The sequence below is a fragment of the Jaculus jaculus genome, chromosome 2 (genome assembly GCF_020740685.1).
Source record: "Jaculus jaculus isolate mJacJac1 chromosome 2, mJacJac1.mat.Y.cur, whole genome shotgun sequence".
NCBI classification, from domain to species: Eukaryota; Metazoa; Chordata; class Mammalia; order Rodentia; family Dipodidae; genus Jaculus; species Jaculus jaculus.
The window spans coordinates 124,178,091-124,191,733 of NC_059103.1; the positions used below are offsets into that span (position 1 = coordinate 124,178,091).

The 13,643-nt window shown below is 39.3% G+C and overlaps 1 protein-coding gene across 1 annotated transcript in view; it reads left to right on the forward strand.

The window, feature by feature from the left end:
- Rp1 (RP1 axonemal microtubule associated) overlaps positions 1 to 13,643 on the forward strand; it is a 298,773-nt gene that overhangs the window by 14,431 nt on the left and 270,699 nt on the right. The gene's annotated exons all lie outside the window — the stretch shown is intronic.

A 13,643-nucleotide genomic window follows, 5' to 3' on the forward strand; every position in this document is an offset into this window, starting at 1 on the left:
TTACTCTAATGTAAGCACTGTAAACTCTTGATTTTAATTTATTTTTTGGAGCCATCTCACTGGCTGGTTTCTGCCACTGCAGCTGTCTCTTCCCTCCAAATCATATGACTTAGCAATGCTCTGTTCTGAATGTGTCATTTCCCTGAACAAAAACCCTCAGGGCATTTCCTTTCTTTTAGAGTAGGATCAAAACTCTTTAATCTGCCATTTTCCATCCACCACACTGCAGCTTGAACACATACACACTTCAACATTTGGTAGAAAATGCTACTGAAGTGTAAGTAAGGTGATTCACTATTATTAATTATTTGACTTTTGATAAGTTTCTTCCTCAAATCCAATTTTTCTACTCAGAAAACAGAGATAATAATAGTTCACACCTTCAAAAATTGTTGTGAGGATTAGAGGAAATGCTTCATTTAAAGTATTAATCTTGGTGCCTGGCACAAAACCACCATTGCTGCTGTTTCTGCTTCCTCTTCCTCCTGCTCTTTCTCTTCCTTGCCCCCTCCTCCTCCTCAAATTCTCCTTTTCCTCTTCCTTCTCCTCTTCCTTCTCTTTTTTCTCCCCTCTCCTCCTCCTGCTTAGTACAGTACTGACAGGTAAGTTAATAAATTTTGTTTCTATCAGTTCAGCTCTACACTATGTTTTAGAATTATGATCTTGAGACTTCTATATCCTCTGGCCTACTTGCTACTCAGTCTCTATGCCCCCTTTGTGGTACTAGGAATCCAACACAGGCATGCTAGGCATGGGTGCTGTAGGACTGAGCTGCTGTTTTTCTTCTTTTGGAGATAGTGTCTCATTACTTATCCCAGGCTGGTCTCAGACTTGCAATCCTCCTGCCTCAGTCTCTTGAGTGCTGGGATAAATAAGAAACAGATGTCACCAAACACAACAGCCCCATGTAATTCTCATTAGCAGTTTTTTCTAGACAAAATTTATGCTGTGTGCTTGTGCTATATAGAACATATTGAAAATTGTCATGCCTTCTTTTTTTTCCCCTTTCTTTTTTGGTTGTGAGACGTACCTTATACCATAGAACACTTTATTAAGATCTTATTGCTTATACAGTTAGAGTCACTGATTGAGCTCTCTAAGTTTTCTGTACCTGTTTTCTGGTTACTTTGAGTTGAGTTTTCCTATGCTTTGGTTAGCTGGCACACTCCTAGGCAGGGGAAAGATCCCGAACAGGAAGGGTGGAACTTCCTAAGCGCCTTAGAGATGAAAGTAGGCATTACGAGAGTCTTTGGCATGAGCAGAGGCATCAGGAGTGTCAGCTTAAGCCAGGGCCCAGGGGAAATGTTCTCTGAAATGGGTCAAACCTCATTCCTCTATGCTATGGAGTTTCCAGAATAAAGGTTAGGTGTGAGGAGCAGCATGGTGGAGGGGACATGGGATACATCCAGGCACTGCTGGAGTTGGGGAGCTTTGTAGAGCTGTCTAGTTGATGGTTGTATAGTTTCTGACAACTAGGACTTCCTCCATGACTGTGGGGACTAAGTTTCCCTTAAGTGGAAGTCATGTTGGACTGAAACAGCGAGTTCCTGGTCTAGGGTAGAGGATCAATCACAGATGCTCTACAGGGCTCTTGCTGTCTCCTGCCGTCATTATTTGCTGACTTTACCTGTCTGGCCATCTTAACCTTTGCTTTTCCTTCTTCAGCGGGTAAACCGCTGCTTGTCACCTTGCATATGGGACTCCTTCCTCCCTATCTCCATGTGATTGTCCCCAAGATTGTGGGTAACCAGCCCTTTCTTCCAGTCCTCACTGTGGCATGCAATGTAGATTGCTGCTCAATATTCTCCCTGGTGATGTACCACAACTCCTTCCTATTGCCTGGGGAAAGTTTGGTCTTTATTTGACAATTCTTTTTGCTTTTATTCTCTACCAACAGTCCATATTATTATAGTTACCTTAACACTGTTGGGAAGAAACACCCAACCAAAAGCAGCTGAGGGGAGGAAAGTTTTTATCTTGGCTTACAGTCTTGAAACAAAGCTTCATAATGGCTAGGAAAAGCATAGTATGAGCAGAAGGTGGACATCACCTCTGCCACAGCAGTTGGAAAAGAGCAGCAGGAGAGTGAAACAAGTTCTAGCAATGGAGAGCTGGTTATAACACGCGTAAGGCAACCCCTAGGAATATACCTTCTCCAGCAAGACTCCATCTTCCAAACTGTTACCAGCTGGGGGCCTAGGATTCAGAACACATTTTATGGGAACATCTGATCCAAAGCACTACTATATTCAATCTCATTTAAGTTATGTGCTAATGCTGTGAGCTCTGTAATGAAAATGTTCAGAATCATATTGCTCCTACATCAGGTAATTTTGATTTGAGTCAGTCTAACCTCTTGCTTGGATTCTTTTTTATTTTATTTTTTAAAAATTTTAAGTGAACATGATATATCCCTTTAACCAAACATTGGTAATAGCTTCCCTTACTCTACGGCTTATGACCCATATGCTTTTTACTAGATTTTCAATATAGGTATGAATTCCCTCCCGTGGAGTGGACCTCAAATTCAGTCATAGAGCAGCTGGCTTATCCCATAACAGATATACTACTATTGCACTAGTGGGCACACCTTGGTTGTTGATGACATTTGTCACTATTGCACCACAATGACAGCTAGCCAGGAGGGAGGAGGTTTCTAGTTCAGTTCTAGCTTGGTTTCTCAGTGTCCTGCAACCAAAGCATGTGGAATCTTCAGCAATAGGGTCTTACCATCTAGTTCTGGTTAGCAAACAAGCGCCTTGGTAATAGTAGCTTGTATTGTTTTGGAGGCCTCAGAGGCCTCTCTGATCAATATCCCCACCCCTAGCACTGTGATTTTTCTGTAACAACCTATGGCTTCTGTGAATAGCTTTAACACATATTTTAAAATTATTGAGCTTGGATTATAACAACACTCTGTACATATATTGTTCTAACTGGGCTTGTTATTAGCAATTTATTCTGGAACCTTTTCATCTCAAAAAACTACTTTTTAGCTTACTAGGAGAGCTAGTTGGGAATGAACTTCTTGAGATTTTGTTTATTTGGAAATGTCTTAATCTCCCTCCCCTATGTTTTTGATCAACTCTTGATCCTCTGTCTCCACCTTTCCAGTGCTGAGGTTATAGGCATGACTGTGAGTGATTATCTTACTGAGGTTAATAGAGGTGGGGCAAAATCATTCCGTGGACTGAGCTTCTGGGCTATATAAAAAAGGAGGGAACTGGCTGTGCCTCAGCATGCTTACTTATTGAGGACTTGCTTCAAGCAGTTTCAATCTCCTGTCACGATGCCTTTGCCACCCTGATAGACTGTAACCAGTGGCTGTAATCTGAAATGCAATTTTCTTCCCTTAAACTGTCAGGCATTTTGTTCCATCAACAAGAAGGTGATTAAATACAGTGGCATGCTTGAATGATATAATGTCATAATTCTAAACATTAAATTCTTTTTCTTGGCATTTGCTCTTCTCATTTTTTTTTTTTTAATTCATAGGGCATCTCTTTCCTAGATTTTAATGAAAGCTTAAAGTCTCGGGTCTTTCCTGAGCCCATGTCTTTCTGAGAGCACACAAGGTAATTTTTGGTTTCCCTTGTATATGTGGTTTCTTTTCACTATTCTAATCTTAAGTGCTTGACTCCTTAAAGGGAAAAAGTTTTAAAAAGGAAGACTCCCTCCAGGTGTTGTTTTAAAAAGTCTCCTGGAAGACTGGCTATTCCAACTATAACTGACTACCTCTGCACGCACCACTATAGTCAGAAGTAGTAACCAGAAGTTAGCACACAGAATCTCAATAGTTTGAGAAGAAGGTCTTTGTTTACCAAATAAAAATCTACTTGAGGCTACCTTCCATGGAGCAGATGGACCAGGGCTAGGTAGCCACTAGAGTGTTACTAGCTTATATCAACAGAAATTAAGTAAAATGTAAGAGGTGAGGCTGAGGCTTTACCTGGAAAGCTACAATAATTCAGGGAAACTTCAGAAGTCCAAAATAGTAATTTCAGACTCATGTTTATGTGATGGTTTTCTAGGAAGAAAGATGGATTTCTGGCACTTCCTATTCAGATGTCTTCTCTCTGGGCTCCCTGAGCTTTTAGCTTCAGGTTTTTTAAAAAATTATTTATTTATTTATTTGAGAGCAACAGACACAGAGAGAAAGACAGATAGAGGGAGAGAGAGAGAATGGGCGCGCCAGGGCTTCCAGCCTCTGCAAACGAACTCCAGATGCGTGCGTCCCCTTGTGCATCTGGCTAACGTGGGACCTGGGGAACTGAGCCTCGAACCGGGGTCCTTAGGCTTCACAGGCAAGCCCTTAACCGCTAAGCCATCTCTCCAGCCCTTTTTTTTTTTTTTAATACAACTGCAGACATTCTTTAAAATGCCAATCAGCTTATTACGTCTTTTCTTACAACTCTCTTTTGGTTTCTCATCCCACTTAAAGCCAAACATTTTAACAAGGGCTACAAGGCCCATGAAGTTTAGTGCCCTGTCACAGCACTCTTACCTGATATGTGATTTCTCAAGTATGCTCTCAGTACTCTTTATTCTGGGCCTTTGTAGTTATTACTCCTGTCAGGAACAATATTTTCTCACGTATCTATTTTCATTGTTGTTGTTGTTATAGGTTCTTGCTATGAGTCCCATGTTGGTTTCAAACTTATGATTCTCTTTTCTCAGCCTCTTCAGTGTACAGGCATGTACTAACTAACATGCTCAGCTCTTTACCATGTTCAGTCCCTTGAAAAAATATCTCACTGTCATTTTTACTAATGACTTGTAAATATAAAAACATTTTTTTTGTTTTTATTTATTTAGTTGACAGTGGCAGAGAGAGATAGACACACACAGAGATGGAGGGAGGGGAGGAGGGAGGGAAGGAGGAAGGGAAGGAGGGAGAGGGAGAGAATGGGTGTGCCAGGGCCTCCAGCCACTGCAAACGAACTCCAGATGCATGTGCCCCCTTATGTATCTGGCTAACATGGGTCCTGGGAAATTGAGCCTCAAACTGGGGCCCATAGGATTCACAGGCAAGTGTTTAACCATTAAGCTATTTCTCCAGCCCTGACTTGTAGATATATTTTTTTTGACATGTTCCTTTCTTAGTGAGGTCTTCTCTGACCTTAACCACCACCCATATTGCTTCATTTTTCTCTATAGCACTTAGAATTACTTAACATACTAAAGACCAATTTAAAAAAAAATTCATGTATTTATTTGTGTGTGTGTGTGTGAGAGAGAGAGAGGCAGAGAGGGCCTCTAGCCACTGGAAAGAATGTACTTCAGACACATGCACCACCTTGTGAATATGGCTTTACACGGGTACTGGTGAATACATGGGTATGGCTTTACATGGGTACTGGTGAATCAAATCCTGGTCGTTGGGCTTTGTAGGCAAACTCCTTAACCATGGAGTAATCTCTCCAGTCCAAGACCAATTTTAAAAATAGTTTCTCTCTGCTGGATAATGAGATTCCATAAGTGCAAGAGTTTATTATTTTTTTTGTGTGTTTGTTGTTGTATGTCTCTGATACACTTGAATGTATATTAAATAGCTGTTGAATAAATGCATGAGCAAATGAGTGAATAAGGCAGGATATATGAAAAACACAAGCTTAAAGGGGATGCTAATTTCAGAACCAAGGAAATTTGTAACATGAGGAATGAATGCTTTTTAATGTACAGTTATCCATATTCATCACTGAGCAATTTCATTTCATCAGTTTGGGCTAGCTGCAGAATACTATATGACTGAGTGGATATGACAAGGGCTATATCCCACAATAACTTCTCAAAATAAATTGGCTTCTTGGCATCATCTGATAGATATTTGCCAGAGTTTCTTTGAAACTGTCTGGGCTGCTAAGTTCAGGTAGTTAACAATGAGGCATGGCTCTTCAAGCATATTTATCTCTGCCTGAAACACAGGCACAGAGTATTTCCTTTAATAGATATGTGCTGAATATGTACAAGGCTGTGAAGTGTTTCTGAAAATTTCAGTTGATAAGTTAAACAAACCTCTGGTACTTAATGAGGCTGTAGACTGAGATGCTACTAATGATGGTGTAACATGAGAGAATGTATTTATAGTGATAAATTGGAGTGTGTGTGGGACCTATGTTATGCAGCAGAAAATACCAATGGAGTGGAAAGAGAAGTGATAAAGAAAGGATCCTGAGATGAACCGAATTCTGATGAAAGGGAAAGAAAAATGTGCATTAAATATGTTTGGTGTTTGGGTTACAAGGAGGCATGCTTAAGTAAAATAGAGTCTATATAGGGACTGGGGATGCGCTTCACTGGTAGGGTGCTTGCCTAACATTCATGAGGCTCTATTTTCAATACTTTGCACAGGAAAAAGGAAGGAAGAAGGTAGGAAGAGAGCAAGTGAGCTTACATGAAAATTTAGAGGCACACTTAAATTGCAAAGTGATTCAAACTATAGAGTAAGATATATGGACTGAGATGAAATCTGAAGAGCAAATTTGGGTCAGTTAACAATTAATATGGAATACTAGGGTGTAGAACTAGTTTATGAGGACCAGGAAATCTTATGAAAGAAGATTAATGTGACAAGAATGATAATTTTATTTATTGACCATTTATTATGGCATTGAGACATGTTGCCTTTTCTATCATAGGCTCTACTGTCCATGGATTTTATCAGATTTTCATGGCCATAGGTTCTGCATCTGCAAATTTAACCTGTCTCAAATCAAAAATATTTGAAAAATGTTGGGTCTTTACTGAACAAGTACAAGTATTTTCTCATTATCATTATTCCATAAACAATGTAACACAGCCATGCACATGACAGTGAATTGTATTAGGCATTATGGACAATTTAGAGATAATTTAAATTAGATGACAGGCTTTGTGTTGATCATATGCAACATTACATCACTTCATGTAAGAGACTTGGTATCACAGGTTTTATCTGTACAGGGGATATAAAAGGATGACTATATATATTACTTATTGCATTCTTACAACAAGCTTATAAAGTAGGTAGTTTTCCACATTTGTAGCCCGTGAAGTAGACTGAGAGGAATTAAGTGATTAGCTTGTGGTTACACAGCTAAACTGAAGAAGTGTTTGAACTGAAGTTTGGCAAGCTTCAAAGAATGGTTAGCTTCTTTCTACTCATTCCCCATGATCTGACTATTCTGTCAGCAGTGACCAGAAAGGATTTTAGAAATAAGATGTGACAAACAGGAAGTCTCATGGCTATTGAACACATTAGCAGGGAAGAATCCCAAGCCCAATATGAACTCTGCAATGGAGGCTTCTGGCATTCCCTCGACCTAGTCATCAAATTGTGGTCCAGGGCCAGCACCATCAACATAGCATCAGATGATTGGAAATTAGAAACAGTGGCTTAGAAACAGGATGGTGTCTTCCAGTGTCAAGAAGCATCACGGAGACCACACAGTGGCATGGACAGAGCACCAGGTAAATAATGGTCTCCATTCCTGACATAGTGTGAGGTACAGGGGATATTTAGAAAAAGAGAGTCCCTTTTATTTTATTTAAAAATGAAATACTATATTTTATATTTTATTTATTTAGAGAGAGGGAGAGAGGGAGGGAGAGGAAAAGAGAGAGAGAGAGAGAGAGAGAGAGAGAGAGAGAGAGAGAGAGAGAGAGAATGGGCATGCCAGGTCCTCCAGCCACTGAAAATAAACTCTAGATGCTTGCGTCCCCTTGTGAATCTGGCTTACATGGGTCCTGGAGAGTCGGACGGAGGTCCTTTGGCTTTTCAGGCAAATGCTTTAACCGCTAAGCCATCCATTTCTCCAGCCTGAGAGTTCCTTTTCTGCTATCTGATATATAAGAATTTTCTCTTTTCCTAGGTGTCTTTCAGTGGTGATGGATACCAGGTCCTATTTTTTGGGAATGCATTATAGGATTCAAGATAAAAATCAGCAGAAATACTTCATTATTAATTCTTAGCCATGTAAAAGGAATCATATTTACCCTCAAACTCCTTACATTTGTACTCCAGTTTGGAAGTGGTAATGATGCCAGTTATGCCTTTTGCTCTCAGGTCAACACAACTTTTCTGATTGATTCATAAACTATGTTTGTGTGGACCATGACACCTGGGTGCTTATAAAGTCATTAAACACTGTCTTTCATTTTGTCTATATTTCTTTCTCATATGTTCCCTCCCTCCTTATTTTTCTCTCTTTTCCTTTTTAATTAGTGGCCTATGACAAAATCTACAGTGTCACAATCTTTTAGGAGACAACAAAACACTCTGAAGCACCAACCTAAACTTGACTCTTCTTCCTAAGGACCCTGACTTTGTTTTTGTTATTCAGAGTGGAGGCCGGAAGCCTAGTGGGAAACTCAGATGAAACATTTTAAAATCAGATTAGACCACAGGCAGTCCTTAGAGGGATGCATGCTACCATGGGGGCTACAAATGTGTTAAGTTCCTGACATGTTCAAGTCTTACTGGGACTAGGCAGCGGTTCCAGGAGAGTGCTGGGGTTGCAGAAGAGAGTGACTTCATTATCGTATGTTTTGCTGAGTGGCCACATTGAGTACATGTGCAGCCATGCACATCATCAATGGTCTCAAGCAGGAGTTTCTGATGCTAAAAAGGGCCCTTGGTCCTTTGTTTTTAAATGACTAACATGAGCATCTAGTAGCTCAGAATCAACTTGTCAAAGAAAGTTAAAATGCCAGCCTGTTTCATTTTTAGCAGCTTAAGAAACTTTTCTAACATAAATAAATGGAGTTATTAAGGAGAGAAATGTCTGGGAGTTGATGGTATCTTCTCCAGAGAAGATATCAGGCAAGAAAGAAGATATAAAGGAGACACTAGAAAAATATCAGGCCACCCAGCATGCTAGCAACTTCTGTGTTTTCAGGCTGTGGTCCCTTTAAGGTGAATCCCGTCTGGTGATTAACATCACCTTGGATTAAATTAATTGGCTTGTACTTAATCTCTGGATGGACACACTAATAGTAAATGCAAAGATATGAGTTTCTTCACATGAAATGAGCAGGTTGCATATCTAGTGACATTTATATGAAGCATTCAAACTATTTCAACATCATCTTTTCTTTATAAGGGAAGGTCTGGTAAGTAAAAAACTATTTTAAAATCTTTCTTTTAAAAATAATTTGTTTTGCTGGTTTTATTTAACTTCCCCTTTCATATAAAGATTACAATATGTGTCTTTAACCATTACAAAATAATGTTCCTACTAATAAAATGCCAGCAATCTTTGTAATGTGCTGATATTGAAATAGGAGAGAACTGCAGTGTTAGGACATAGTGATTCCAGGTAAGTAAAATACAAATAAAGTTTAATCTATGATTATAAAAGTACTATGTCCTCATTATAAAAATCTGTGCATTAAGAAGAAGGGAGCTGTTTAGCTTTCAAGGGATACGATGACAACAGTAAATAATTGATGCATATTTCCCTTTTCAGCCTCCTTCACCTCAGACAGCCTAGTAGATATGAAAATTTGTGAGAGATAACCTCATTTTCCTATAATATATCACCTGGGAACTGCCATTTGTTTTCTGCTTCATCCTCTCTCATCTGGACGAATTCCTACTATGTGGTAGAAATGAAATTTAAGCTATAGTTAGCAAAATGACACATGTATCTTGTAGATCTGAGTGGAGGACACAGGTTGAGCCCGTAGAGGCAACTGCTCAGCCCAGAGGACCACAGAGTCAAGTGCACTGTTGGCTGAGACTGATGAGAGACAAGTATAAGCACAGCTAAACCTAGTGAACCAAAGGATATTACATTTTCCCCCCAATCTTACAAAGCAGTGAAAATATTTATGGTATTTATATGGTCTAACTTTTGGCAATAAAGAAATTCTGCATAGAAGGAGGGAAGAGATTGGTAGCAACTGATGACACAGATTTTAATATCAATGGGACTGGAGGGAAAATGATTTTCTTAACTAGGTTTCTTGCTATTTGAAAGAGAAGTAGGTGGGAGGAAAGTAGATTTCAAACTTCCAAGTCCCACATTACCTCTTCCTATCTGCACATCTCTTTCAGTGGAAATTTCTAGAAGAATTAAGCCATATTAGACTACTTAGTTGGCTTGTCCCCAAATATATTGCCTGTCCAACTTCAGAGGGCACAGAATATACTTTATAATTAAAAATGAATGTAAGCTGGGTATGGTGGCTCACACCTTTAATCCCAGCACTTGGGAGGCAGGGGTAGGATCACTGTGAGTTCGAGGCCATCCTGAGAATACAGAGTGAATTCTAGGTTAGCCTGGGATAGAGTGAGACCCTACCTTGAAAAAACATCAAACAAACAAAAGAATGTAAAGAAACTTACATTTCCATCTAAAGTTTGATTTTTTCTAGAGAAAAGTTGCATTTATTGAGTTCACTAAAAACATGAAGGGCAAAGGTAGTAAATGAACCACTTGTCTGCTTGACTGGCTTTATAAACTAAGAGAAGAGCACCACTATCATAGGAAAACCTTGCTCATAGCTCAGTTTCATAAAATGGCATAGTTGATGGACAAGATTTATTGACCACTCAAGCATCTCACTAGAGTGCAGTGGCTGCATTATTTTTGTATTCTTCTTGAGTGCATTTCCATTGCTCTGCATTGCAGCTTTACATGGTGTTCCCCTGGAAGTTGCTCTGTTTTCACTTCTACCTTCAGTATAGGATAGAATCCCTTTCCTTGGTCCTATGATCACCCTCACTTGTGTTCTTGAATTACTCTGATTTTCATGGGCTCAAAGAAACGTTCACAATTATATTAGGGCAAATTCTGAGCCACTGTTTTTTTTTTTTTTTTGAGGTAAGGTCTCACTCTAGCTCAGGCTGACCTGGAATTCACTATGTAGTCCTCCTATCTCTGCCTCCCGAATGCTAGGATTAAAGGCATGTGCCACCATGGCCGGCTTCTAAGCCACTTTCTTAGGTATAAATTTGATTTGAAATCTCTTTTCCAATAACTGTATTAAGCATTGAATGAAGGTAGACTATTTTCTCATAATTTTGAATCTTCTTATGTTACACACAAAACTCCCTTAATGATAAGGCTCTTTTTTTCAGTTTTAAATTTATTCTTATTTTGGTTAAGGTATGTGTATGTAATATTCGTGTATATGGGGATATGGCTGCATGTGTGTGCGTGTGTGCCTGTGTGGAGACTGGAAGACAACCTCAGGTGTTGTCCCCAGGAATGTCATTCACCTCTTTTTGAGACAGGGTCTCTCACTGTCTTGGGATTCACCAGTTAGGCTAGATTGCTCGTCAGTGAGCTTCAGAAATCCAACTGTCTCCACCTTCTCTGCACTGAGATTACAAGTGTGTGCCTTTACCATTGTGGGCTCTTAAGACCTTAATCACATGCATGCAACATCTCAGCACTCCCAACTTCCCCTAGTGACTTGGAACTTCCACTGGTGTTTGCCATTTTCCAGGGTATGGTACCTTTAACTTGTGTCTTTCAGGTACTGGGCTGGCCGCAATGAAATAGACTGCATGGAGAAGAGGAGGTCATTTCTTCCTTCTTGTTTTCCTTATCTTCCATGTTCTCTCTGAGGTTGAAGTACAAAAAGCAAACAAATACACAACTTCTCAAACACTTAGTAATGCTTATGTGTTCCCAACATGATTATCAGGCTATAGAATTCCAAATGGAGAAAGCTAGTTATATGAAAAACCTCACAATGCAGCTACATAGATGAATATAATTTTTTAAAAATAAGGTGAAAAGTATGTCTTTAATATTATTCGTGCATTTTTAGATAAACATACAAATAAACCACACTAAAAATTGACTGGAAGTACAGAACTCTGAAGTCTTATTTATTTTATTTTGTTTTATCTTTATTTATTTACTTGAGAGTGAGAGCTAGAGAGAGGGAGAGACTGAGAGAGGAAGAGAGAGAGAATGGGTGCACCAGGGCTTCTAGCCACTGCAAATGAACTCCAGACATAAGCCCCCCCGTTGTGCACCTGGCTAACGTGGGTCCTGGGAATCGAGCCTTGAACTGGGGTCATTAGGCTTCACAGGCAAGCGCTTAACCGCTAAGCCATCTCTCCAGCCCTGAAGTCTTATTTAAATAGTGGATGAACTCATCTTTTTAAAAATGTCTTTTGTAATTGACATATAGTAATTGTATATATTTATGGGTTACAGTGCAGCATATCTATCAAGTTTACAAGACATAATGATCAAGCCAGATAATTTAGGCCTATCAGTTTAGGTATTTGTCACTTTTTGTGTAGGGAAGATTTAGCCTTCTCTCTTAGCTATTTCAATTATTTGTTGTCAGCCATAGTTATTGCAGTGTACTAAGGAGTAATAAGAGTTATTCTTCCTATCCAACTGTACCTGTGTAGTGGTGAGTCAGCCTCTTACTTTCTTATAGTTAGGGAAGAAAAGGAGATTATGCAGGCCACCCCAAGGGCAGACTACTGTTAATTCAAGGAGGATGAGACGAGGTTGCAGTTTTGCTGACGCCACGACAAAGCTGGATTCTCAAGCTCCTTATGCACACACCTGCTATGGCTGCTTTTATTGTCCTAAGAACTATAATCACTTTAAACTTCTGGGGAAGGGAGGAGAGATATCTAATTTCTAGGATGACCTTAGAATGCTTTTTCTTAAGTTACATATATGTAAGACTTGCAAGTCATTTTGGTGACTTAAATAACAATTTACAAATGTTTAAGTAGGTGATTTACACCAGATTTATTGTACAAACATGCCTTCTGTTTCATTAGTAGTAGTTACATCGATTTTTTCAACTTGCATACAAAGCTGCAGAACTTTCTTATTCTGCCAAAATAACAACAATTAAATTTATTTTTAACAGCAGAAAATAGCCATATAATGTTACAAATGATAAACAAGCCAACAGCCAGATAAAGCCTGGTTTGCTTGTGATTTGCCCAAAATGGATCCTTTTCAATTCTCTCTTGGTGTTTTTGCTGTAGTGTGAGAAGTACTCTGGTTACCCAATCTCACACAATTTTAGCAACTGACACCAGTGTCATCATTCGTTCAAATATTTGTTTAGTGCAGTATCTTTACAAGCAGAGTAAGTGGTATATCAGGTGATTTGTCTATAGTTTCTCCAATTTGCATTTGAAACATCTGATCCTATCTTAATATGGCCTTTATTCAACACATTCTTTCTAGAACTTAATGTTAGAGACTTTTTCCTCCAGTAACTCTCATCTGGTTCCATCTAACAGTCGATTTGAACTTGAACACTTTTACCTGTTTCTCCTTTGACTGCTAAGACATGCAAAGGACTTATATAACAAGTTGGAAAGCTCTCTTACTTTTCTAATTGGAGATGTTCCTAAGTCTCCTTTGTGCTGTTTAAACATTCTGCAATAATACTTGTTAACTTTAAAAAGATTCACAAATGCCAGGTGTGGCGGAGCACACCTTTAAGCCCAGCAATCTGGAGGCAGAGGTAGGAGGATTGCCATGAGTTCGAGGCTACCCTGAGATGAGATTACATAGTGAATTCTAGGTCAGCCTGAGCTACAGTGAGACCCTACCTTGAAGCAAAGCAAAACAAAACAATGAAAAAAAAAAAAAGATTCACAAGCTGGTGCACGCCTTTAATCCCAGCACTCAGTTGGCAGAGGTAGGAGAATCACCAGGAGAAAA